General features: G+C 35.0%; 1 protein-coding gene across 1 annotated transcript in view; it reads right to left on the reverse strand.

The window, feature by feature from the left end:
- Window positions 1-24,626, reverse strand: part of LOC116161075 (titin homolog) — a 55,722-nt gene extending 31,096 nt beyond the window's left edge. Inside the window, exon 1 of the mRNA XM_031474285.1 lies at window positions 24,560-24,626. The gene's annotated coding sequence lies outside the window, so the exon portion shown is untranslated. The remainder of the gene's footprint in view (window positions 1-24,559) is intronic.
- Window positions 24,627-26,434: the final 1,808 nt, after the last annotated feature.

Consider the following 26,434-nt stretch of genomic DNA (forward strand, 5'->3'; position numbering starts at 1 on the left):
AGAATGGCTCTTTCAAGAGATGCAAGGGCTGGTAGTTGGAGTGCACCACAATGGGGCATGATGAGACAATACGGACTAAGAGGAACTCGGCCCTCTTTCCCTTCCAGTGATAGGTCACTAATCTTATTCATCAAAGACAGTGATATTTTCAAATTTAAAACTGTCCTGGATAAAATAGAATCAAGTGGTCCAACATCAAAACTCTGGGTGCAGTACGCAATAATGTAGCAACTCTTTCAAGCGGAACGGATGGGGGATTGGGAGCTCCACCAAACCATAGTTGGAAAAATGGAATAAAACCTCTTACCGTTTTCAAAATACGTAATTTTTTAGAAAGTTTGTTATTGTAGGTAGAACAACCGTAACTTCTGGGGTTGTGACTTTTCTGGTACATGTGGCTTTGGTTTCTCTTTACACAAAATAAAACGGTGCAATTGCAAAAATGAAATTTAATAAAGATAAGAAAATGGAACATCCAGCGGTAATTTACATGTCAAAATCTGTAGACGGCGACGACGGCAATTGTCGGGGGAAAACGGTGGAACGGCGGAACGGGAGCGCTTCGGGCGCCACCAGAAGCTTTCGGTCTCTCTTGCTTCTGGACAAAATGCGATCGGCGATGGTAAGCTCCAGCTAACTCGAATGGTGGCCCCGGGAATTCTAAAGGGCAAGTGGTGGGTGGCTACTGGTGAATGCTAAAATAAACTTAAACTGCACAGCAATTTCCCTAAGCGGGATAAGTAAATAGTCAGAAGACACAATATCCCCCCATTATAATTAATGAAACGTAAAGTTTGGAAAAAGCTTACTTTGCAATTAACGGAGCGACAGCAATTACTGTGCAAGAAAAAGCTATAGGTGGGGTACATTTAATGTAAAAGCAAAAATTAGATGGTCTGAATGCAAAATAAATGCGGGGAAACAAGAATTACGGTACACCAAATATTTCATTGCAATTTTCCTTTCCTCCGTACTACATGTTCCTATGCTACTGATAAATTATTGAAAGAAAAACATGAAAATGATAGTTTACGACGAGGAAAAATAACTATACCTACGTAAAGCTACATTTTCATATCCGAATGCGGACATGAACATGGGCCCCTTTTTTACAGTAACCTGTCATTTATAACCCTTTTCCCATATATCAAGCGTCATTATCCTTAGAGTGGCAATAAATTGGAGAGAGAAATATACGAAAATATTTTGTCAAACCATCTTCGAACCATAAATAAAAACGTTAACATTTGGGAGGGTGTAACACTGTAAGGGTGGAACTTTAGACTTATACACGTTGGCTCTACATTACCTAGAATATTTTTTTACTGTAGTTAGGAACACCCAAAGATTAGCATTCCTTGAGTACTGAACTGCAAAAGTGCATGGGAAAAGGTTGTGACATGGTAAGAATAACAACCTCAGTGTGGCTGACTGGATCAATTTAAGTCCATTCTAGACAGTTTTACACCTAACTGAAGAACTATAACAATACATTTGTACATGAGGCAAATTTGGGGCAGAAAGGATATGAAGCTAAAGCTCTATTTTAAGAAGTTGAATAACTCATAAATCTAAGGGGAAAGGATTTCTAATTTTATAATACCCGGTATGCTCGCGAAGTCGCGTTAAAAAGGTGGAATAACTCAAAAACCATAGGTCCCAAACGTCTGTTCACTCTGTGGTACAGAAAGCAAATGTACAAAATAGGGAATACTTCCGAATTCAATTGGAAAATTCAAATCATTCAAATATAACCTTGCTTTCTATGAAGGGGTGTTTAAAAACAAAATTGATGCTAAAGTACAGTTAGATACGATCTACGAAAGTTCACTTTCACTAAGCTTCAATGTCGTGAAAAATAGTAAAATGTGTAAAACTCGTGTACCTTCACAGAAGGTATAGCCTAAAGAAACCATCGGCATGAATAAAAAAAGTGGAACCATTAACCGATCAAAATCAGGTTTAATTCACAAACTTTTTTGGTAAATTTCCTAATAAAATCGAAAGAAGCGTATTTCGTACAAAGCCCCGTTTTAATGTATGTGAGATAAACGCTCATTACCACCGTATAGGCGAAAAATGAACGTCTTATCGTTTTTAAACCGATCAAATCTTGCTCACTTTTTAAGAACCTTATAATTGCATATCAAGTTTCGGATTCCTCGTCAGGTCAGTTGCCCTGGTGTTGAAGATCACCTCGGGCAGTTTTGCGTATGAAGCAATATTGTTTCCTTAAATACCTTATAACGGCACCTGTGATCTAAAAACGCCTCAACGCGTCTTACTATCAAAGAGCTACTAATCGTTTGTCGACACCTAAAAAAAAATAACGCGAACCCGTATTAAATTTTTGATTGGTGCACGTGCGTGTCATCGTTTTTGTTGGCGAAATCTATTTTCGTACAGAATCAATGGAAGATACTGTTATTTAAGCAAATGGGTAATTGGAAACGACGAGACGGTAGTACTAAAATAGACAGCTGTCAATGTGTAAAGCATCTTGTCAACCGTGTACGACATCGTCGTATTTAAGTACGAGTAGGCATGTAGACCAAACACGCACGATGATGGGATGGCAGGGTGTTAGCGTGAGAGCGGCGGCGCTTCCAACATGCCTTATTATCATTGATTTGTGATCATGTGTAATCCGCCTCTATTCGATACGTTTAGTTTAGACTTCCTAGTTAACATTTTACAAACACAAATACCATGCAAATTCAATCGAATTCATTTGCAAGTACACGAACGTGCGAGTTAAAAAAAGAAACACCTCGACGACTTCCTCGTAGATCTACCAGAAACAATATTGAACTTACTTCAACACTGAATTCATTCACATGTTGAAAATTCGATCTTAGTGGTCTTTTTGAAGAACCCAAAGCCCTAATTTTTGAGTTTTTTGGCAGATTATTGAAATTTTATGAAGTTTTGCAATTCTCAAATTCGAAAATGTTGAAAATTGAGGTCCTTTATGTGAAACTTTCTATTGGAAATTGAAGTATTAGGCAATAAAATGACAATAGTGCGTTGAATCCAAATCAATTCGTACTTTTTCGATCAGACTTCTCAATCAAAAGTTATAGACTAGAAACCAATTTCGAAAGAAAATTCAAAGGGCTGTAACTTTTGAACTAGTAGCCCAATCTTGGAACTGTTTGAAATTATGGATTCTACAGGCCACATTCTATAAGAAAATTTTTTTCCGGGTCGATCTGAGACAATTTTTTTTCGGGGCTCAAAAAAAGGCAGTGTATAACCTTCCTTTTTTACCAAAAATCGACTGCACCAAAATTTCTCGGGAAAACACTTTTTCTTATTAATTTTGGTGCGTAGAATCCAAAACAATTCGTACTTTTTCGATTAGACTTCTCAATCAAAAGTTATAGACTAGAAACCCATTTCGAAAGAAAATTCAAAGGGCTGTAACTTTTGAACTAGTAGCCCAATCTTGGAACTGTTTGAAATTATTACTTATCCCCTTAAATTTGTATATAACAATAGAAATATAAAAAAGCTAACCCCATACAAGAACACCCCCCCATAAGACTTTTATCTAGTATACTATTTTAAATTTTTAATGTATTTGAGTGACACGTATTTGAATACTTTTTACTGTATTCGAATACTTTTCAAAGTAATATAACTAAATACTTTTCAAAGTATTCGAATACTTTTGAAAGTATTCGAATATATTCTAAAGTATTTGAATGTTTATTTTTTTAAGTATTTGAATACTTACTGGACGTAAAAGTATTTAATATTCAAATACCTTTGATTTGTGTAAAGTATTTACTATTTAGTATTCAAATACTTTTTGAAAGTATTCTGCCCAGCTCTGGTCTATACCTTCATAAATAAATTCTTTTCCCGGAGTGGAGCTTTTTGTTTATTAGGTCTTTTAGTATACAATGGAAAATGTGCTTAAGAAATTATTATTGTTTTATTTAACACTGTAGTCTTGAGTCATTTTGATCGTGTTCTTGTTCAACGCTATAATAGCGCGAGTTCATAACAAATAGGTTGCTAACATACCTGCCATTCTTGTCCTTATATTAATTCCCATCCAGTCTTTACATCTCACTAACACATATTTGCAACTTTAGATCATGCACACACGAAATAAAAATCATTACTTTCACTGTCAAAATTAGACAAACAAACTCATTAATAACTCGCAGAATAACACTCCTGATTTTAGAAAAATGAGCTGTATTTGCAATAGCACCTTACTATCTTCATCGCCGTAATTCACAGAAAATGAGACGCTAACGTTTGTAACGTCGGTAATACAGAACACGCATGTATCAAATCCAAAACGCATATACATAACATATAATCCCATGTATATACATAGCATATCCAGAATGTAAATTTATAGAATACCCATACTGAACATAAAATACATATGCCTATCCTATAATGAATATACATAGTATATACATAAGATGGACAGGCTATTCCCTGTACATTATGGATTTAAAATGTATATACGTAAGATATCGAATGCTATGTGGGAAGTACGGTGTTCCGACACTAATTTTTTGAGTTATGCACAAAAAGTTTTGACCCCATCGACGGATGCGTCGCGTCTACATCTATCATATCTTTCCTGTGTGAGTCTCCCCCTTCCTTGACATGTTTGACATAGTCGACTACTACCTTTATTACAAAGATATGGTGGCGTTCAAATTTCACATGCGCACAACCCCACTTTTGACATGCTCATCGCAAAGAATTCCAAAAATATACTCTACAAATAGAAGAGTTGATTCAGTAAATGTTTCTTTTGTTTTAACCTCACCATTAAAAAACTGGTTGTCATTTTCTTCATTTGGGGTTTCCTGAAATGTGGGGGCTTCTCAAATAGAAATGAGCTCAAAATCATCAGGGTTCATCTGGAAGATACAATACTTAGTAATAAAACGTACAAGTTTTTGTATACCAAAGGCTCTCTTGCGGTAACAAAAAATAATCCGATGACGGCAACGACACCGCAATAGAATTTTTTTTCATAAACCACTTTGTGTGTATTTCTCAAGGGGCAATGGGAAAATACAAAGGGAGGCGGAGGTTATATAACCTCAAATTGATAATGCAGATGCGCACGTGGAAAATCCACCTTGTTTCACAAGATAAACAAAAATATATACGAGTATTCCGTTACCCCTTTCCGGTTGTAATAATAACGTCATTTTCAGAATTTCCTCTTGGCCACTTTTATGTAACAAAAAACTCTATTTTTATTATTTTTGGAGGTGTCATTTCTCATTCGCATTTGACCACCATACTTATTTACTGGTCGGCATTTTAAAAGGGTTGGTACATTTGCTTCTGCTTCTCGCAATTGGACCATAAAATAAAATTTTTACTTTCTGAACAAATCGTTCTTGCAAGTTTTCGGCCGTACTGAGGTACTTTTCAGGGTCTAAAAATTTTAATGCTGTGATACTCGGTTCGAGTGAAAAATATAAATTAATTTTATTCCCAGATTTTGTAATTTTGTCATCCAGTTACCAATATTTTCCGGATGAAGATAGAAATTCTCACTTAGTAACCAACAGGAGGTACACTGTTCCCGAGACTATTCCTATTGAAAACTGATTTGTTCTTGAACTATGATCAGAATAGATTTACCGAAAAATTTTAGACATAATTTAAAATCATTTTTAATTACGCATGTTTTTTACGTACGAGTAGTAGAAGAATTCATCGATTCTTCATTTAAAATTTTGTGTATTTGTGTTCGTGTCATTTTCATTCGCAAATATGTCATATGTCTCTTTTATCGATGTTAAATTTATATATACACCCTGACAAGTGTAAAGTACGAAGCGAATAGGACACATAGGAAATTATTTTGTAAATTACAGTTGTAACTGAGAATTATACTAATTTACAGTTGTAACTGTGAATTAGTTTATAATTTACAGTTGTAATTGGGAATTACACTGATTTACAGTTCGAACTGGGAATTATGCGAATTTACAGTTGTAACTGGGAATTATACTAATTTACAGCTACAATGGTAAATTAGTATAATTCCCAGTTACAACTGTAAATTAGCATAATTCCCAGTTACAACTGTAAATTAGTATAATTCCCAATTACAACTGTAAATTATAAACTAATTCCCAGTTACAACTGTAAATTACAAAATAATTTCCTATGTGTCCTATCCAGAGCTTCGTAGTAAAGACTGCGCAGTCTCTCAGCATGATAATAATAGTAATAAATAAATCTAAACAATTTACGACCGTTACTTATCAAATTTAAGGGATAATGGTTCTAGTACTAATGGGTAAGATCAACAAGTGTGATTTATTAAAAAAGATGTTCCTCTTGAACCTAAAATTGACGTGCTCGAGTGTTTTTTTTTAGATTATTGGTTATTAATTCACAAAAAAATTAATATGATTTCGTTAATAGGAAATTATTGGTAATGGGAATTAATAACGATGTCGCTCGTGTTGCAACTAAGGTAACTTCCCTTTTTAGTACGAAAAACCACTGCTTTCGTTTTCGTTGTTAGAAGCCCAGTCTGATTTAGGCAGCTCACATTACATTGGGATTTGGGAAGTACTAAACTATCATGTAATCGCTAAACGGTCTTATAATAATAAGATAATCTTATAATTAGAGAAAAAATTTAAAGAAGAAACACTGCCCTCGTCATTGGCAGTTCCTATCCTTAGTCTGTAAAAAAATCAGCCTCATTGATGCAACTGTACCTTAGTTCTATCCGTAGAGAGTTCGTGAAAAACCGACTAAGAATTGTTCTTTACGAAGATATCAAATGTTAGCGAGTTTTTAAGAAACTATTATCAACGTTTTCATTAGGTGTATAACTTATTTTCCCAAAAAAAACCATTTACAATTGGTACCGCAAGAAGTACCGCAGAGTATCGTGGCCTGAGGCGACAGACGGTCGATTTTAGCATATGAGGATAGGCCACAGTGGAATTCTATCGGCTAATATGTATCACTCTCATTCAGTTGATTTCGAGTTAGCTCCTCTACTAAAATAAGACCGTATTTAACTCCCTCATTTCGTAGACAATCTATTCGTGGATCCAGAAATTAAAGCTACGCAAAAACTGAAAGCATGCGTTCCATGTCAAAGAAATAAGGGCACTAGACATGCCATTAAAAGAATATGTAGTTTCAAAATTTCGATTTGTGGTGAGCCCCATGCCTTATGCAAGTGGATTCACACATAATTAATATCACTGCTGAAAATGTCGCTAACTAGCGCAATGATTATGAGTTGGATTGTACGTTTTGGTATTTCTGAGCGGATTAAAGGAAAGCAGTTCGAATCAGATTTATTTCAGGATTTATCGAAATGTTTATCTAAGAATTTCAGCATATCACCCTTCAGCAAATGGATTTGTTCAGCGTTTCCACCGCCAAATGAAAGCTGTCCGCCATTGCTATGAAGATGAGGATTGGATCAAAACGTTACCATTAATTTTATTAGGTATGCGTAGCGCTTTGAAAGTGGACATAGAGGCTTCTTCGGCCGAATTAGTTTATGGCATAGGTTACCTGCAGAATTTTTACAGGCCGTTACGCAAAATAATGAGAAATTTCTTTATAGAAAATGAACTGGATTTGATCCGTCCCCAGTATAGAAAAATCTTTGTACATAAAGAATTTTGGTCTTCATCATATATCTTTTTGAGGCACGACGCTTCAAAAACCGGTCTGCGACCAACATATGATGTACCTTATAAAGTTTTAGAAAGAGAAAATAAGCATTTTGTAATTCAAAAAGATTTACGATGAGTTCAATAGACCGACTGAACCCAGCTTTTCTCTTCAATGAGGACCAATCAACAAAGTCCAACCTCTAAGCTATCTCAAAATCCAAGAATTACTAGTTACGGACGCAGGATGTATCATGATCATTGGAAAGGGAGTACGTAGGGAATTTAGTTAGTGAGGGTTGTGTAGCAACTAAAAATAATAGCAAATTAATTAATTTTATGTATAGTTTAATTTACAATCTTCTCCCAAATAAAGTTGTTAATTAGTGAGGTAAAATCTAATAATCTACAGGTGGGATACGCCAAGTCTGGACACATTTTACTCCCAAATTCCAGCACAGAGATGTCGAATGCTTCATGAAATTACACATCTATGCAGCCACTATTTCTTCTACTAAATACCGTAAAAACAACAGCAATTAAATAAAAGATGGCACAATACTTCTTCAATTCAAAAATGAAGCAGTTTGTTTTCCAGTTCACGCGTCTCCTAAACTTTCGTTAGATTCGCATTTTTTCCGTTCGCTAACATCAAAACCCAAATATCTCTAAAATTAATTTTACTTGTTCTACCTTTTCATGGGCTCACACGAACTACTTAAAGTGTATTGCATATTTGAATATAAAAAGCTAGACGCGTACATAGTCATATATGGTAGTGAAAATAATCGATTAATAAGCTTTCTGTTGTTACCGGATCATCAAAGTTCTTTTTTCCCTCTTACATATTTATTCTTTATTACTGGATTATTCGAAGAATGTTGCCCCTTGTCAATGCTCTTCAGCTTCACTAGGGACGCTTGCTGGCGTAATTTTTCTTGCACGAAATTATATAATAAGCTAATTAGTATAAATGCCATGATTTGAAGTTCGCCAGCCGAATTGAATGCGCGCCGTTACAACATTCATTTCGTAAGCAATCGCAGGTATTTGCAGCATCGAGACAGGTACTTTCTTTATTAGACTATGCAGATTTTAAAAATATCATAATTGCGAGAAGGCTTTGTCATGAAATGACGCCATTATTAACCGATATTTATATTAATGGTTTAGATAAAATGGAAATTCCGAACCTCTTTTCTTTGTTTTGGTTATAATAACTTGCATTCGAACCAGGTCATTAATTATGGTTATTATTCGAAATGATGTTTTTGGTGTATTTCTGCTTATCGGTTTTATTCGGGATGCTGACTCAGATCGTTGAACAGGAATTAATGAAATCACAGGGGAGATTGTTGAGGGTTCCCTCTGTTTTGCTACATTCGTCTATGGATTACTAAATTTTCAATATCCTTGCACTTTTCAGATTGCTGTATGTCTGATATTTCCAAATTGTTTACTGAAAAAGTTCCGCGAAATTTCGTTCAAGGTAAGTGCCATTAAATACCTACATATAACAGTATACGGTGTAGTTTCACAATTAAAATGCAAATTTAAATGAGTCATTTACGCTTCTTTGCGTTGGGAAGGACGTGGGGCTTACCCGATACGAAAGAAGATTTCAGCGAGTTTTAGTTTAAATAATTTGCGGTTTGTGATTATGGAAAACAAGCGGTCAACGCGTAACGTTGATCCATAAGGAAGTTTATGTAAAGTTGCGAGAATCTGATTCTTTTAAAGTTTCTGATCCTTTCCAAACTGTTCAAAGCTGAAGAAGCCAAAGAAATTATTCCATTTATACATTAGGTGAATTGAGAAGTAACAACTAGTTTTTTTAATTATAATCGTATTCCTTTCATTGTTTCAAAATATCCAACAGAAGTTCTTTTTCGCCAACTGCTAGAGAACCTTGCGATTTTCATTCATGACAGAAAAGACGAATCACAATTTAATATTTTTCATTGGGTGTTTTCTTTTTAATAAATTATGTTTGCAGTATTTAATAATACTCTTCCCAATGCGTATCAATGAGATTGTAATTTGAATTATCAAGAAACTGATTCTTTTTCTATTCTTTAATTTTATTGTTTTTTATACGTACTTAGGCATTACGATCCGGTAATAATAATAATAATAACTAGAATCTTCTACAAAGTTGCCAACCTTAAAAGCTGGAAACCATATACGTGAGTATATCGTTGTATAAAAACAAGACAAAGAAAGAAGGATAGAAAAAAAGTCTGGTAGGACTTTATAACGTGTCACCCCTAATATTTCTGTCTCTATCGAAAATCCAATGTAGACAAAAACACGTCAAATTTATTTCTACTGGTCTTTGAGCCTCTAGCGGGGTTTGGGAAAATCTCTCCAATTTATATAGGGAAAAGAGGCTTCAAATCGTTCAAATGTAAACTACAACTATTAGGATTTTACTTAATTTCACTAAAAATTTTAAAAAGCTCGTCAAGTATGTGGTGTTGTTGATGAGATTGGAATTTAAAGACTATTGAATTAAAAAATTAAAAAGAATGAAAAAAAGGTGCATTTTCCATGAATTGATCAGTACTTCCCGAAAGGTCACATAACTATTATGTGTACAACGAAATATAAGATAAGGCATAAATATATGCATATGCGCCCATCTGATTTTTACAATATTCGGTATACTTGTCTTTATTAGAAGTATCTGTGGTTAAAATTTCAAAAAAATATCTCTATAAATAAGAACGTGGACATTGCGCAGTCTTTATTTATTTATTTATTTATTTATTGTCCCTCTCTTGTTCTGGGTCCTCAACAGGCTTGCGCCCAATACAGAGTGACCCGCATAATGCTTTTTAGAGGTGCCCTTGGAGAAGGTCTTAAGTTGTTCTATACTACCCCAGTATTTACCTTACGAATTAGGGTAACTGCAGGAAAACCTAATTCGGAGTAGTCGGCAGAATGTTCGAAACTGATCTAAGGAAATTCCCATCTCTGCCACAGAAGAAAAATTCACCTTAGCTCAGGTTTGAACACCCGACTTCCCGGCTCTACCACTCTTGAAATCTGTAGTAGTTAAGGCCACGGACCGACGCACAGACGATGAGAGTCGCCATAATAGCGCCTTCCAACATGAGTTGGAAAATGTTCCAAAAAGTAGGTTAAACTCATTCGTATTGCCGGGTTCGGGAGTCAAGTAATAGTAAACAGTAGTATATTTATTGAAATGTATGTGAGAAACATTTCTAAGAAAAGCCCGAAATTGGGTATGCTATTTCCAAATTTTTGCAAAAATTCTTATTCCAATAAAAAAATTAAAATACAAAAATTTGAATAATCAAATTAAATTTGGTATCTGGGTATCTTTGAATATGAAAATATCAGATCCCTGGTTATTAAAAGGAAAAAAAATTGCTGTGGTAGCACAGATATCACCCGATTCTGCCCAAAAACTTTTTAGCACTTGCTTTTAGGAACATGTGTACGGCATTTGGTTTCAATCGGTTCAGCCGTTTAGCCGGAAATGGGGTCTGACACACTTGCTCATTCGCGATTCTCCCCAAAAGCTTTTCAGCGCGTCCTTTAGTGTCTAAGAATTCGAATGTAGGGAAATTTAAGTAGCTCGTTGGTTTGAAGTTTATGAAACTTGAAATTTGGTTCACAGCCATAATTGATCATTGCGAATTGAAACAGAATAATTTCAAGATCGCGCCGGAAGTTGGCGCCACCTTGGTTTTCTACATAATTATAAACATTAAATGTGCCATTTTATTCTGAATTCAACGCGTACGTATCTGTCATAGTTTTTGACATATTTCAATTTTTCTCTAAATATTTTGTGATGCAATGGGCCATTCAAAAATTCAACCGTTCAAGATACGTGAGTGGTGTTTTCTATAATCGAATACTTAAAGTGTAAAAACTTTTTTTATTGACCTGATCTCACTGCTGAAAGGCTTGAAAAACTTTTCAGGACTGCTGCGATTTTTCAAAATTCGCAATAAAAAAATGTCAAAAATTTCAGTTTATCAAATTGACGTATGGCAGCTCATTGCCCATTAACAGAACTTGGTTTTCCACCTCCATTACAAGACGGTGGTTTGGGCGAACCCAAAAATGCCGATTTCTAAACATCCATCGTTGACAACATTTGGATTCGTCCGCCCAGATGATTTTTTGTAAAAAATTACGAGAGTCACGAATCCTTAACAAAAATTCTTTGCAAAATCTCTCTTTGCCTAATCTCGGGGATGTAGAATTTTGTAGCCTTATAAATTTATAGGGATAGGAACTTATGACGAATTCTGGAAGACTTAGATTGGAACTCCCATTCTGAAAGGAAACCCTTCAGTCGTTTTCAGTTTTCACCTAGTGAATTCTTGCAGGACTATCAGCAGATCACGGCGATTTCTGAGCGTGTGGTACTGTAGGGTGATATGAATTTAAACAATTCAGGATCAATTTGTTTACTGTGCAGTAAACGGTTTAGCTCACAGTAACTTTTTTCCAGTTACATAAAATGTGTAAATTAGAGTTACTTCACTGCAAACGACGTTTGACATAATATTCACACATCCTGTACAAAAAAAAAAACTTCCAATTTTGATTTCTTTTTTTGGAAATACAGGAAATTGTGTGACAAAAGTGAAATCGGTTATTAATTTATAGATCAAATGCCCTGCACCTACTTAAGACACCCATTTCTTTTCTAATTGGGGTCATCGTTGTAATTTCGAATAAATAACATTGTTTAGGTAATGATTGCATAATGTATTTTTCCGGCGCTTCGACTACTTTAACAACAGGCCATGCACCTCCGTTAATTTATTTACAATCTCCTACACCGGTAATAACAATCTTTCCTAATTAATAGAAGTATTTTTATCTGCATTCAAACATTCTAATCCAATCGGTTAAGCCGGACGGAAAAAAATTTCTTGGCCCGCTTGACGACTTAATTTAACGCCGCATAAAAAAAGATTACAATAAATTACATCGATGATAACGCGAACCGTTTGTTTAACCGTTAAAAAATGGGACGATTAATAATTCTTTGTTTTAAAAACAAATTGCGATCGTAATTTAACAAAATAACTCGTAATTAAACTAACTGTTACGTTAAGAGAAGTGCATCATTTACTTACAATTGAATTCATACCTTTCGTGAACTTCTAACATTTTCTGGTTGTGTAGCACCGACTGCGATTCGCTACTTGATGGGAACTATAAATTCTTGCATAATTTTAAATCAGAATCTCACAGTTACTACGCGTATATAATGTATCATTAAACTTTTAGTTTGTACTCTATTATTGCTTTTAATAACGTCTTCTTGTTATTCTATACCGTATGAAAATGCGAGAGTAGTTGCAAGGGTTTTAAAGTAGGTTATTGCATTTTGGATTATCTCCTGTTCAATGCATTTTGGTGGACACCTCACGCTTGTTTCCAATCTACCTTTACCCTTGAAGTAGGATTATACTCCCTTAAAAATCAATGGAATCTCATTCCAATCTCTGATTAGCCTGATTTCAGATTGTACCACGTTGGCTAACTCAAACCGAGAGAATTTAGGAATTGAATTCACTCAATTGAATACAAACCATACTTAGCCTAAATTAGCCTAAGCCTAAAGAAGTTACATCTTGTTAGAGAATTGAATAAGCTTTTAAATGATGTATTACACGACCTCATATGTAATTTAAAAAAATGTGAAACAAAACTTGTTCCCTACACTACTTAAACTGCGGGTTTTCGCTGTATTATATTATACTTGATGTTCTTTTTTCCATTAACAAATGGTGTTTTATACACGCCCGACCGAGGTTGAGATCTCGTAGCATGATTTTCTAATACGTTTTGACGGGTAAGGGCGAGGTAGAAAACAATTGAAAAGGCCATAGAGATGTTTTTCTTTACGAGAAGCATCTATGGTTAAAATTTCAAACAAATGTCTCCATTAATAAGAAAGTTGGAATTGCGTAGTCTGCGCATGTGGACACTAATCGTTAAAGTTTTCCTTGGTGCAGGTGCAAAAGCTATAAGCTACCGAATTAAAAAAGGACAAACTAAATAAATAGAACACTGTAGGAGTGGTTAAGGCCTTGGACAGAGGGACAGATGGACGGACAGAGAAAGTGACTGGAATAGCGCTAAAAAATAGCGGAAGGAATATTACAGGAACATTAAATTTAGGTAAAGAATGCAAGAAAGGAAAAATTGCGTTATCAAAAGAAATCTAAAAAGGGGAGGGGGGGTGTAGAAACATACAGTAGAATATCAAAATTTCAAGATAGTCATTCGAAAGAAGCTGATATTATTTCCAAACCTCTAAGATTTAGAATGGTAGGAGCATTTCAACTAGCAAATAAGTCGCTACTCGACTTTAGAAAGGTCTCACCTTGCATATTTGCCTCTAAGAAAATTCATTGCCGGTTAATTGGTTCCAGTAAATTTTGCCTGCGCCCAATATGCGCAGAAAGACGTTTTCATATCTCGGTCTACCAAGAGAATATTTTGTGTGTGCTTATCTACAGTTTTTACTTGTTTTTTGGTTTTTTCTGTTCATACACCAATTTGTCACACCGCTTCAAGGTGACACTAGGAAAGACTGCAACTGGTGGTTAGTTTGAATCTTTATTGCTCGAATGTAACAACTACACCTAGACCAATTCGGGAATAAATGTGCTATTAATCGATGTTTAAAGTTGCTGACTGAATAAATTTAATGCAAGATATTTGGCCGATGTCCTGATAAAATTCTATCTAAGAAAATCTTAAAGAAAATTCGTCTCTTGGAAAAAATGACGATTAGTAAGATGTGTTACAGAGAGTTTCCTAGAACCTTTTTCTGGAGCGAGGTGTTTGTCTACCGATATTCCGACGGCAACCAATTTTCCCTTGAGCCAGCGTTCCTAGGGAGCGAGGGCTAGTTTTCGTGAATTAATTCACAGGACCGAGCGAGCTAGGAAACCAATAGTCATGGGCGAGTGGACAAATGTTCCGTACGGTAATGCTTTAGGGGTCAATATTCCGGGGACTAATATACTCCCAGCGATCATTCCGAGGGAATATTCGGCTGAAAAATATTCTGGGATTAGTCCGGGGGCAATATTTTAGTGGCGCATATTCCGATAGCGAATTACCTAGGGCCGTGTCTTTTTTACGGCGAAATCATCGCAATTTTTTACCATGTAGACTAGAAAAACAAGAAGCGAGGTTGCCTATTTTTTACTATACCTACACCTGTAATAAAGAAAAATTCGATGCAAACAATAGTCTTTGAATTTTTGAGGATTTACGCTAGATCCTTTTGGGAAAACTGGAAGAAAGTGCGATACATCATTTTTGACGTCACGTCGACGTTATTTCGGTCTAAACACCCAAAATAATTAGGAGACGCCCTGTATATGAGAAACATTTCAATTTATTATTAAAGTAAATCGGGGGGATTATTTACGAAAAAGCCCAGAATTGGTTTATCTCATTTGAGTTTGTATTTTTCTAGTGTTAGATTTTCTTTGGATCGCCCTGTCCTCCCGATTTGATTTATTGAAGGCTGTGCGAAGTTTAAAGCTTGTCTTTATGTCAAATTTTTCTCTTCGTAACCAGGATTTATTTCAGTGGTTCAAATTTGCTTCGGAAGTTTGATCGAGGCCTCTCCACTCCCAAAATTACTAATTTCAATCAATATTGGAATTTTACTTTATGACAGATGCCGGAAGTGTCTAGGTAAATTCTAAGTTTAAAATTCAATTTGTTTGAGCTAGCTGAACATTATGTGGATGGTATAATTGGCCGCATACCACTGGACACAGCATTATTTATTTGGGTCATTCGTCGATTTTAAAGTTGTGTCTTTGTTAAAATTAAAGTTTGTTTGTTTTGTAGAATGATTTATTTTATTTCTGTATGTCATTGTGTGTTACTGTTATTCGTGGGTGATAATGAAGATTTATTTTGTATTCGATCTCAGAAAATTATTAATTAATTCCAGTAATAGTAGAGAAAATCCAGACAAAGTTTGTTTTTGTTGTTCAATGAAAATTTCTCTTGTTTTGGGTTAAGCGATGGTCATTTCCAATATAAGCCAACATTTAATACTGCTGTTTCATTTGAATTACGGATTTCTGGAACTTCAAGGTTTTGATAAATCATATTTGCTAACGTTTCGGGACCCAGCTGGACCCTGAGATTCAATTTTTCTTTAATTATTTCAAAATAAAGTTTGTTGGGAGATAGGGTTTTGTAGTTTTAATTTGTGTAATTTGAGCTAGACACAAGTACTTAAAGAAAGCTTATTGAAAATTTGGGAAGACATTTTAAACTCTTGACATGTTTACAGCTTAAAAATCCTAACATTGCTAAAAAATCAAAAAATTGATATCCAAAATGCTCTCGTTACACGGGCCAGCTAGTGAAACGAAGTAGAAGCACGAAAATTATTCCAGTTTAGACACTAACCATTTTTTTCTTTGCGGCCTTTAAAACCTTCGGTCCGTGCAGCGCGGAAACCACATCATTGTTGTTTTTTTTTGAGTTCGGTTGATACCCGTGCTAAAACTTTCCTACGTCAAAGAATATCCCTAGCCATCCAAGGTAGAAACACCGCCACCAACAGGGGCACCCTCCCAAATCGAGGATTGGGCGAAATATTCTCTTTGTAATTTATTTTTTTGGGATTGAATGTGAATATCCATGAATGTGAATCTTTCTTGGAACGCTTTCTAAGGAATTCTCAATGGAGACAATTTTACCTTAGAGGTGAACAATCCGAGGGACGGTTTTCGTCAAGGGTGAGTTTTCATGGACAAGGCACTGGGCGCTATTTGTGTCTGGAATTCAACGACTTTATTTTTTTTTAAGAAAAGAACAATAGTAGTAGCCATGCAGGGCCGGAGCGACCTGGGCCAGTCCGGCCCTGTAAGCCATGTAATACAGGCCATTTGTGCTCAAACGGGCATCTAGCGGGAAAGTTGTGGGGTAGTTTTGATTTCTTTGATTCTACATGTTTTTTGGGGTGCTGAATCCGAATCTGAGGTTTGCCAACAAAATTTCATGACGCAACATTGAAATAAATACAAAAGAAGTTGAAAAAGATATTTTTTTGGCAGTTTTGTGCTTACAACTTGAAAACTATCAACTTTTCGAAAATAACCTTCCTATTCAAAATGAAAGTACTTAAAATTTCATACAGTCCCCACTATTTAGTTTTTTCCTCGATGAACCGTTCGGGCTCGAGCGCCAGTTGAAAATTGGCGTATTTCGGCTGTATCAGCAAATACTCATCATTTATTATTATTTTATTATTATTCTGTGCAAATAATATAAATCCGTACTTTTCATTGTCTACCGGTCTCCTCAAAAGATTTTATAACTGTTCCGTCTGGTATAAAACTCTCCCACTCCTTCACAGATGAGCCAAGGCCCATTACGTCCCCGTGTACTTACGTTTGCAGTCTCGAGGCCCTCCTCCCATACACATACATACACAAGCGCACAAAGTTACACAGATGGACGGACGGACGGACAGTCCAAAATCATGAACTCGCTTTTTGTCGCTGGTTAACATGTAAACAGAAAAGAAATAAATCGGGTTCAGTTGTTAGCAGACAAATTTAAGCTGGGGTAACCTGCGTTACCCCACTCCGAGGAGTAGGTACGTGATTCTTCAGAACACCGGAGTAAGAGGGATAATGCCGTTGAATAGGAAATCAATATACCCCTTTTTCCATTTGAATGTTTGGAATTAATAATGACCACAACGCCACTTTCCCAAATTCAACAATAATTATCCAAACATGCTACCGTAGGGTTTTGTGATTTCTTTATCTGGTTCAGAAGAGAGTGGGAATAATTTTAGATAGCACAGTATAAGTATTATATATTATAAATAATATAATAATAATATAATATACTGTTGTTCGTTAGAAATTAACTTTTCATACAATTCTGGACTACAATAAACACCTTGAACGTTATGAAAATGAGAAAAAACCACCCTTACATATAAAATTCAAATAATAGTAGGTAAATGCAAGGAATTCACTTATTGACAACGCTTAATATTAATTTAGGGTTTTAGTGTGAAAAAACTATGTTTTGTGGAGACAGCCGAAATACGCCAATTTTCAACTGGCGCTTGAGCCCGAACGGTTTATCGAGGAAAAAAACTAAATAGTGGAATCTGTAGGAAATTTTATGTACTTTAATTTTGAATAGGAAGGTTATTTTCGAAAAGTTGATAGTTTTCCAGTTGTAAGCACAAAACTACCAAAAAATATCTTTTTCAACTTCTTTTGTATTTTTTTCAATGTTGCGTCATGAAATTTTGTTAGCAAACCTCAGATTCGGATTCAGCACCCCAAAAAAACATATAGAATCAAAGAAATCAAAACTACCCCACAACTTTCCTGGTAAAAATACAATTTAACTGGATTAATGTGTGTTTAATAGTTTTTACTTTGATCATTAAAGTTATAAATAACAGTTTTTCCCGTATATTAAAAGCGAGATTATTGTATCTACACTCTTTTCTCAGGGGTTATGAATTAAAATTTAACAAGAACACTCCTAAGCAAATTTCTTGAACCGACCACCAAGGACAAATATTTCAGGGGCGAGACTTGTGGGTGAATCTTACGGATCGAATTTTCTTTGGATTTCGTGAACAAATCTTATGAGCTCGTGTTGTTCGTGAATATTTCAAGGGCGTTTTTGCCCGGAGGTGGATTTTCGGAGGGAAATTTACTATAAAAAGTTTTGTCATAGTCAAACTGCAGCAACGTTATCTATATAGGGTGCTCGTTTTAAATGGGGACCAAGTTGCTAAATTTAATACCTGGCGGATCATAGGTATATTGGAAGTCTTTTTGGGATATGTATAATCATAAGTATTGGTATTGCGTTTTCCTAATCTAGTTCCTAACTCTAAATGAGCAGTCTAAATTAACACCTTTTTAAGAGGAATCAGAATATGACACTGTTTGTAATGTTTCTATGTAACAGCAGAATTATTTTCTATTACCTACATCAATAAAATGGTATTTTTTTCAATACGGGATTTTCTCTGACTAAAGTGGTTTACCATGTACTGTGAATTGTGGTTAATAAATTAAAACAACATATTTTAAATTAAACGAAATTAGGGGTTTGCGCACACAAGGTTTGAGAGCTTGCCAAATAGAGTACTTTATAACGCATTTTATTATTTTGGGTACAGTTCCCTTAGCTTACAATTGGTAAATTGTTTGTTCTGAAAAGGGCCTTATAAACATATTTCATGCAATGAAAACTGTATGCAAACTGTTTCTCAAAATACTATTGCATTTTCTAGAGGCAGCAGTTTTCATGTAAAATTTTCGACAATATTCTTTGCACAATATGTTTAAAAAATGAGTGTTTTGGACTATAGCGCGTTGAACTTTTAGTGATTTATGATGATATAACTAGAAAGTATAACGTTATAACCATTCTTGCGCCCGAAATTACTTTCCATTGCTGCGCTATAGGTTAAATGAGTTTCAAATACCCTTAAGTGGATGACTTGGTGTATCTGGGTAAGTTCTCAACATCATTGGAAAATTGATTTCTTGTTTTACAAATAATCTAATGCAAATTAAAATTGTCTGAAAAGCATTCAAACTGTTACCTTAATTTTGATATGAAGACAGTTTCGTGCAACCAATTTTCTTTGCCACCTCTTAATTTGTGCTTGTTAGTTTTAATCAAATGCAGTGCGATTTAGGACATCGGATTCCAAAAAAATGTATACCCCTTTCATGGAGAGAAGAAAGGGTATTACACCACAAAAATGTGAAATAGAAACATTTCATAACAATCTCTCTTCTGCAGCATGACATTGCATAGTTCATTGAATAAACGAAAAGTTCAAACATTGCGAGTATAATGATAATATATAATAAATAATAAGGTGGTAATTAATATGCAATCCTCCAGTCACCTCAAACTTTACAATTTATAAAAATCCTTTTGTTACGTTTCAAAATCGCGACTGAAGGTTCTAAGTCGAATACAATAACTGGTCCACTTTCTGATTTGTAGATTATTATTTGAGCATAAAGAAGCCGATGGATTTGTGCGAGCAAATTGATTAATTAAATAACATTGTGTTACTAATTAAGTGATGGGTTAATGTCAAAATTGATAACGGCGATGTTGTAACGGCGCGAAAGGTGGTTAATTACCAAACGATTACATTTTTACTAACGGCGGCGACACGTATTTTTCTCTCTCTAATTGTTAACATTTATCATGACCTGAAAGTAAAAATTTTCACCGTGTAGGTAAATGTGTACAATCTGTTATATCCGATAATTGACTTGACGCTTCCAACTTCGTACAAATGACTGTTAAATTAAACTAGACAAGCAGTAGACAAATTATAGGCCATTACTAAAATACCGTCGTCCGTTTTGTATGCAAATAGTAATGGAATCTCCTTTCAATCTCGTATACGCAGTTTTAATTTAATAAAGAAAAGCCACGCCGATTGCAATTTGCAACGCGCATTCAATCACCATACAAATAAAATGGATTTAAAGCGGCTAATTTTACTGCATTATTAATTATTGATTCTGATATGGTCGCTTTTTGTTCGTTGGTAATTGCAACTAACTCATTTTACTGAATTTTCGTTGTACAACATAAAATTTAGGAATGCTAATAGCCGGCAGGTGATCGCGGAAGTTACTAAATCCGATCCGGCCAAAATATTAATTGAATTGAGACTAACTGTGGGAAAAATTTGCTTATTTAAATGCAGAATCTATAGAGCTTATGTCATATAGTTGGGTATTGCAGCAACGCAAAGTTTGGGGCGTTTTGGAGATTCCTAAACAAGAAACGTTTTGGACAGTTCGTTTATTGGAAAACATATTTTTAGTGTCCTCTTTCACACACTGGGTGAGTTTTAATGTTATTCATTTTACCTGTGTTGCTTGACCATTAAATGATTATTTGATTTTAAATGAGCTGCTTTACCATAGACGTTGATGTGCTAAAGCACCCATCTTCGGAACGTTGCGACCGTCCTTGTAAAAGTCCCGTTTTGTTTAGAAAACATATCAAATTTGGCGTTAATATGTTTAATATTAGCTCCAAGAAACTTCCCGTTAATATATTAAGTTTTATAGTCAAAATCGTGCTTTCGTCCCTGTGTCTATTACTCACGTTTTCCTCGAAAACCGTCAATTTTACACAAGTTTCAAGATCAACCCTTGCATTTTTTAAAATACGATTTTTTTTTCAATTGTTGTATTCGCAATTATTGGAAAATCAAGGAAACCTACTAATTTATCTTCTTTATACAGGGTCCTGCAACAGTGCGTCGGTCTTTCCTAGCTCATAGCTGGTAAAAAATATCAAAAAACCTTTTGTGCAAATGTCAACCATAGATGGTTGCGCATCTACAGAAATTATTTTTAAATGTACAGGGTATTCCATTTGTACGGTGTCAATAGACAACTAATTTTTTAATGTTTGTTTCGATGTCATTTTTTAACCTGTGCATGGAAACCTATTTACTTTTTGTTTTTTGTCAATGTTACCAAATTATTAATTTTTTTCCGAAGAATTTGAATTCGACATTCCACGTGTAAAACACTAAACTTGTTTCCGCATTATTTTACTAACATGATGACGATTACGTTTCTTTATTTTTAAAATGGCATATCCGGCTGGAGTACCGGTACAAAATTGGCGCCATAGAGATTTCCGTGCTCTTTCAAAATAACCCGAGACCGCCTTTCATTCTTTCTGTTTAAGCAAAAACCACTTCCTCTAATAAAATTAAGACCCTTATTTCCGAAGACACTCGAAATTCCATCTACGCCGCCAGAACTAATAAAACACCTGCATCGCTTATCTCGCACGTGACAGTGATTGACGATAAACCAATGAATTCTCCGATAACAACTTTTTATCAACACCTGACCAGATTAATTCACAGAAAAATTTCGATTAAACGTTCCCTAAGTAGCTCGTTTAAATTTATCATAAAATAAATACAACAAATAGAATTCAATGAATTAAACAATTACCGATTAAATTTAATTAAAAAACTAACTGTTTTCATTCAATCTCTTTCGAAATTTGCATGTGACGTTAAAAATATTGTCTATCGAGCACTTTTCATTCAATATAATTTGCTTCTTGCAGTCTTAGTTGAATTTTGCCCCATGGTCGAAATGCCCACATTAACACAGGCAAATGCTTTTTTGGGGAGGTTTGCAAAAATTCTCTACTGAAACTGAAAGCTGTTACCCCTTAAATTTTCAAAATTTAAAATTTCTTCGACAACCATACGATAAGACGATAAGAAGAATGGATCAGATGGCGTTTCATTCTCTTTTCCTGTCAATTGTCCAAAACTTTTCCTCAATTAGCAATCAGTGCATTTCAATGACTTGATCTGTGTACATCATGTCCTGGTATTTTTACGTCTGGGGCTCAGGTAAATTGAATTGTAATTTCGAGAGTTTAATTATGACGTTATGTATTTAATTTTAGATCAAATTGATGTGTTTCCCAAAATTTTAATGTATCTTTTTCAATATTTTGTTGATGTATTTGTTCACCAAGAAATGGATGCGTCCACCATTTTGTTAACGACGTGTTTAGTGCACACAATTGTAAGCCTGTCTTTATTTTGCTAACTGTTAACCTTTTACCAGTGGTCCCACTGAGGAAGGACAGCAAACTGCGTCCGAAATATTTGGATTACCAAATAAAAAAACTAAACGAAGTCTGCCTTTGAGCCTACTCACCCTACAAATCTTCACTTCTCTATTCTTTAGTATATGCTACGTTGCAGTTTCCACGATGCTGAAATGCCCTCGTGCTGAATTCGCAGTTGTAATCAAATAGCCCTAATTAAAATAACTGAATATAATCCAAATCTCTGACATCTCGTCTCCAGACATACGGAATCCATTAAAGAAACAATACTCTATAGACATTAAAAGATGCAAAAGGAACAATCTTCCACTCTACCGAATGCTTACAGATTTATTTTTGAAAGTAGCCACATAATTTATTGAAAAATCGGCCCTCTAAATTTCGACACGTCATTTTTCGAAATATGAATGCCCTTCAAATCTAAAAAAAAATTAATATTACGTGTCTTCATGAAAAAAATTCGAAAAAATCAATCCAAATTTAGAGCTACCGTTACAACCTAAATTAATAATTCACGCAGTTCTAGAAACGGCTATGCTGTTGCTAACTTCACCACAGAAGAAGGTTTGTTACGGAAGTAATGAGCTTTCTAAAATTCCATTTTTACAATTAATTTCAATAAGCTTTTATCGTAAATACTTCAAATGAGATTTTTTTAAAAGATTTCTATGACGATTCCTACGATTTTAAAAACGGTCCTGAAACACTATAAGAAGGTTTTCTGAAACATTTCCAAGGAAACCAATCAGAATATTTCCAACAATGTCTTCAAAAGACACAGTTCCTGATACTCAAAAAATATTTCTTCCTAAGGCGATCATTTTTCGTTAATAATGTTACAATTACGAACAATAGGATGTTTTTAACAACGGAAAATTGATATGATGTAATCAATCGCGCAGTGTTCCAAGATAATTAATAAAAAAAAAGGTGAAGATTAGTTTTGTTTTGTAGTAATCACTTTAGAACACCGTAATTTATTAAATTAGTCGGAATAAGTTTGGCGTTGGATATTTGGAATATGACTGCTTAGTCACGTACTTAGTTCCTGTTGTTGAAGCAATTAATTGGTTCTGTTTCTATTATTTTATTCGATGGTCGTATCATGCACGTCATATTAGAGGAGATTTTTACAACTTACTCAACGGACAGCCAGTCAAACCCTAAACCAATAAGGTTCGGCATACCACAGGGATCTACTTTAGGCCCAATTTTTTTGTTAGATAGCACATCAAACTAACGTTACCAAGAGTTTAGTAGTGTTTATTTAATCCTTATTTAGCACAGTCGTGATTTTCGCATTTTTGTTCAGTTTTACGAAAAAAAATGTGTATACCAGGATTTGGGATTCAATTCTGGTATAGACAATTTTGCTTTACTTCAGAATCACATATACTCGATAGGTCGCTCTCCTCTAACTTATTCCTAATTATAAATGATGCATGCTTCTTATAGTTTTAACGCATATAGTGTTACAGCGGGGAGTTCTGCCGAAAGGCTACACTGAATTTACTATATAACTATTTTTAAACCTGCCGAAACAGAATGGCGAATGGATATGTATATTGGGGAGAGACCTCTTAAACTTCTTTTGGATTATTGCCAAATTTCATTGTGGTCCGATAAATATGAAGCACATTATAACGTCAAATACATTTATATAGGTACGTACGTTGAATATGGATCGTCACAGAAGTAGAAGGTAACTATGAGTACATGGTGCTTCCAGTTCAAAGGTGAATTTCAGACGGAGGGTTAATCCATGAGTATATACCGATGGGATAATTTTACAGTACGAGACAGGGTAATTTATCTACGAAATTGCACGTCAATGACGATCACGTTTTTACACAAACAAATTTACTCACCGTGTTATTTAAAGTAGACGAAAGGAGGAAGGCGAGCCATTTTCTGACAAGACCTTACACCATCTCAAAAATAATTTAAACGATTTCTGACAAGATGTAAAAGACAATAGATATTTAATAGTTTAAAGCCGCAGTACATCAAATCACATCTTAAGTAATTAAAGAGAACAATGTGCGGTTGCTGGTTGTCGTTTTTCAATTTGTCTGCATGATTAATAAATTGCATCGTAATTATTACATCACACACAAAACAAATTACATCGTAGGTACAGTTATTTGTTTACAAGCAAAACAATGCCCGAACAATTTACAAGTAATGAATTGTCTTGACGACTTTATTAGCAGGAAGCCAAAAAAATCACTCACCAATCCAAGCTGTTACAATTAAGGGAAGATCATTTACACATATTCCGTCATTGCGTTTGGTCGGACACAAAGAAATCTACTGGACTTCATGTGCATATTTTCAATGTAAGATAATAAATAACCGCATTAGTAGGTATCCGTATAACTTGTTAGTAATATGATAGGTAAATAAAGCTAGATTTCTTCAATAAATTGAAATGTCTGCCTCCGGGTAAATGACATTTCTTTTTTTCTGCCTTAACACGCCACAGATCGTGTACTACATTAATTTTGTATTCTTCCGATTAGCTCACACAACTTCGCGGTGAATGGTGATTTATTGTAGGCAATTCTCTCTCCCGTATAATTGGAAATGAGAGAAATTAAACTAACACGACGTAATAGTAGCTTTGACTTTGTATTTTTGCATCAAAGACGTGGAGAGCTTCATTCAACCTCATTGACTGATGTATACCTATATTCTAGATGCAAGGACATAAATTTATTGGGCGCATGTTCCCTTCCAGTGACATTTAAAATGATCGTTAGGGTAGTCTCTCCATTATTTGAATTCTGATAAAATTTGCAGAAAGGAACTAAAAGTATTTTCACCCTCACCCCCAATTTCATAGTTGGTTGCATGCCGAAGTATACGTCAATGTGCGGCGGCGGCCGTTTCAAAAATTTGGTTTTGAATATTTACACATATACCGCTTTATAGCGAACGTGAACATAAGTATGTCTGGCGATAACAGAAAACGTATTGGGGGAAGCAAGCGCGGTGACCACGATCGTTGCGTTTATTCGACTTGAGCTGGCTAAAAAGCCGAATTGCGGGTTTCCTATTGGTTGTTAGGGCACGCCTCTCGAGGAGCAATTTTATTTCGCGTATTTACGAAGATTTGCGCAACCGCACGCTTGGGGTTGGATATCCCTTTTCAAGACTATCTTTAGGCTTTTGAACAATTTCCAGCTTAAGGTCCTGTCCTTACTTTACAGGAAATAAATGGTAAAACTAAGATCCTGAAAAAAGTGAGTACCAAATTAATCTTACAGTATAATAATTAATTATTAATTTCCCACATTGTAATTGTGTTCAAAATCGTCTTCATCTAATGATCCTCCATCAAAGTAATCTTTCCATTAATGTTAACAGGTATTGATACAGAAAGCGAAATACCAGGACAAGAAGAGTCCAGTCGCTTCCAAAAATGATCAGGAACACTAGAAAAGGTTCTGAAAGGTTTGAAAATCTTCTCTATCTTTTTGGAGAGGATTGGAAAGCTTCAGAAAAAGCCAACTGGTTCTGGGAGAACAGTAAGTGTTCTGAAAAGATATGAGAAGGCTCTAGAAGGCACTTAACGAATGTGTTCCCTATTCAGTATCTCTTAGACCATGTAAAGTTTCCAAGTATGATCCATCGCCACACACGTGGTTTCTAAAACTTCTCTAGAGCATACTTGCTAACGCAATCAGAAAACACGCTACAATGACACTAAATTAGTCACTCTAGAAGACTCAGAACAGCCTTCAGTTGTTCGGGAAAGCTTTTGAATGCCTTCACGTGCATGAAGAGAGAAGTTGAATGAGTTTAAAAGGTGTTCAGGATTCTATAAACTAGCTAGATCGAAAAAAACATGTTGGGAGGGCAATAGAGTACTCTGCAGAGCTTATACAGGGCGTCCCAGATCGAGTGGAATGGCATGAGAACAGATGTCGGCAATAATACTTTGCCTATTTAACTTAAAATCTACTTTCATCACACACCCTGTATAAAAATCATGTCAAGCTACTAGGTCCTTTTAAAAATGTGACTTATGCGCCTTCTGGAGGTTACGGGAACCTAATTTGCTTTTTCCATAGCAAAGTGGGTCTAAGAAGCTCTGTAAAATACCT

This window comes from Photinus pyralis, unplaced genomic scaffold, assembly GCF_008802855.1.
Source record: "Photinus pyralis isolate 1611_PpyrPB1 unplaced genomic scaffold, Ppyr1.3 Ppyr1.4_LG10, whole genome shotgun sequence".
Taxonomy (NCBI): Eukaryota; Metazoa; Arthropoda; class Insecta; order Coleoptera; family Lampyridae; genus Photinus; species Photinus pyralis.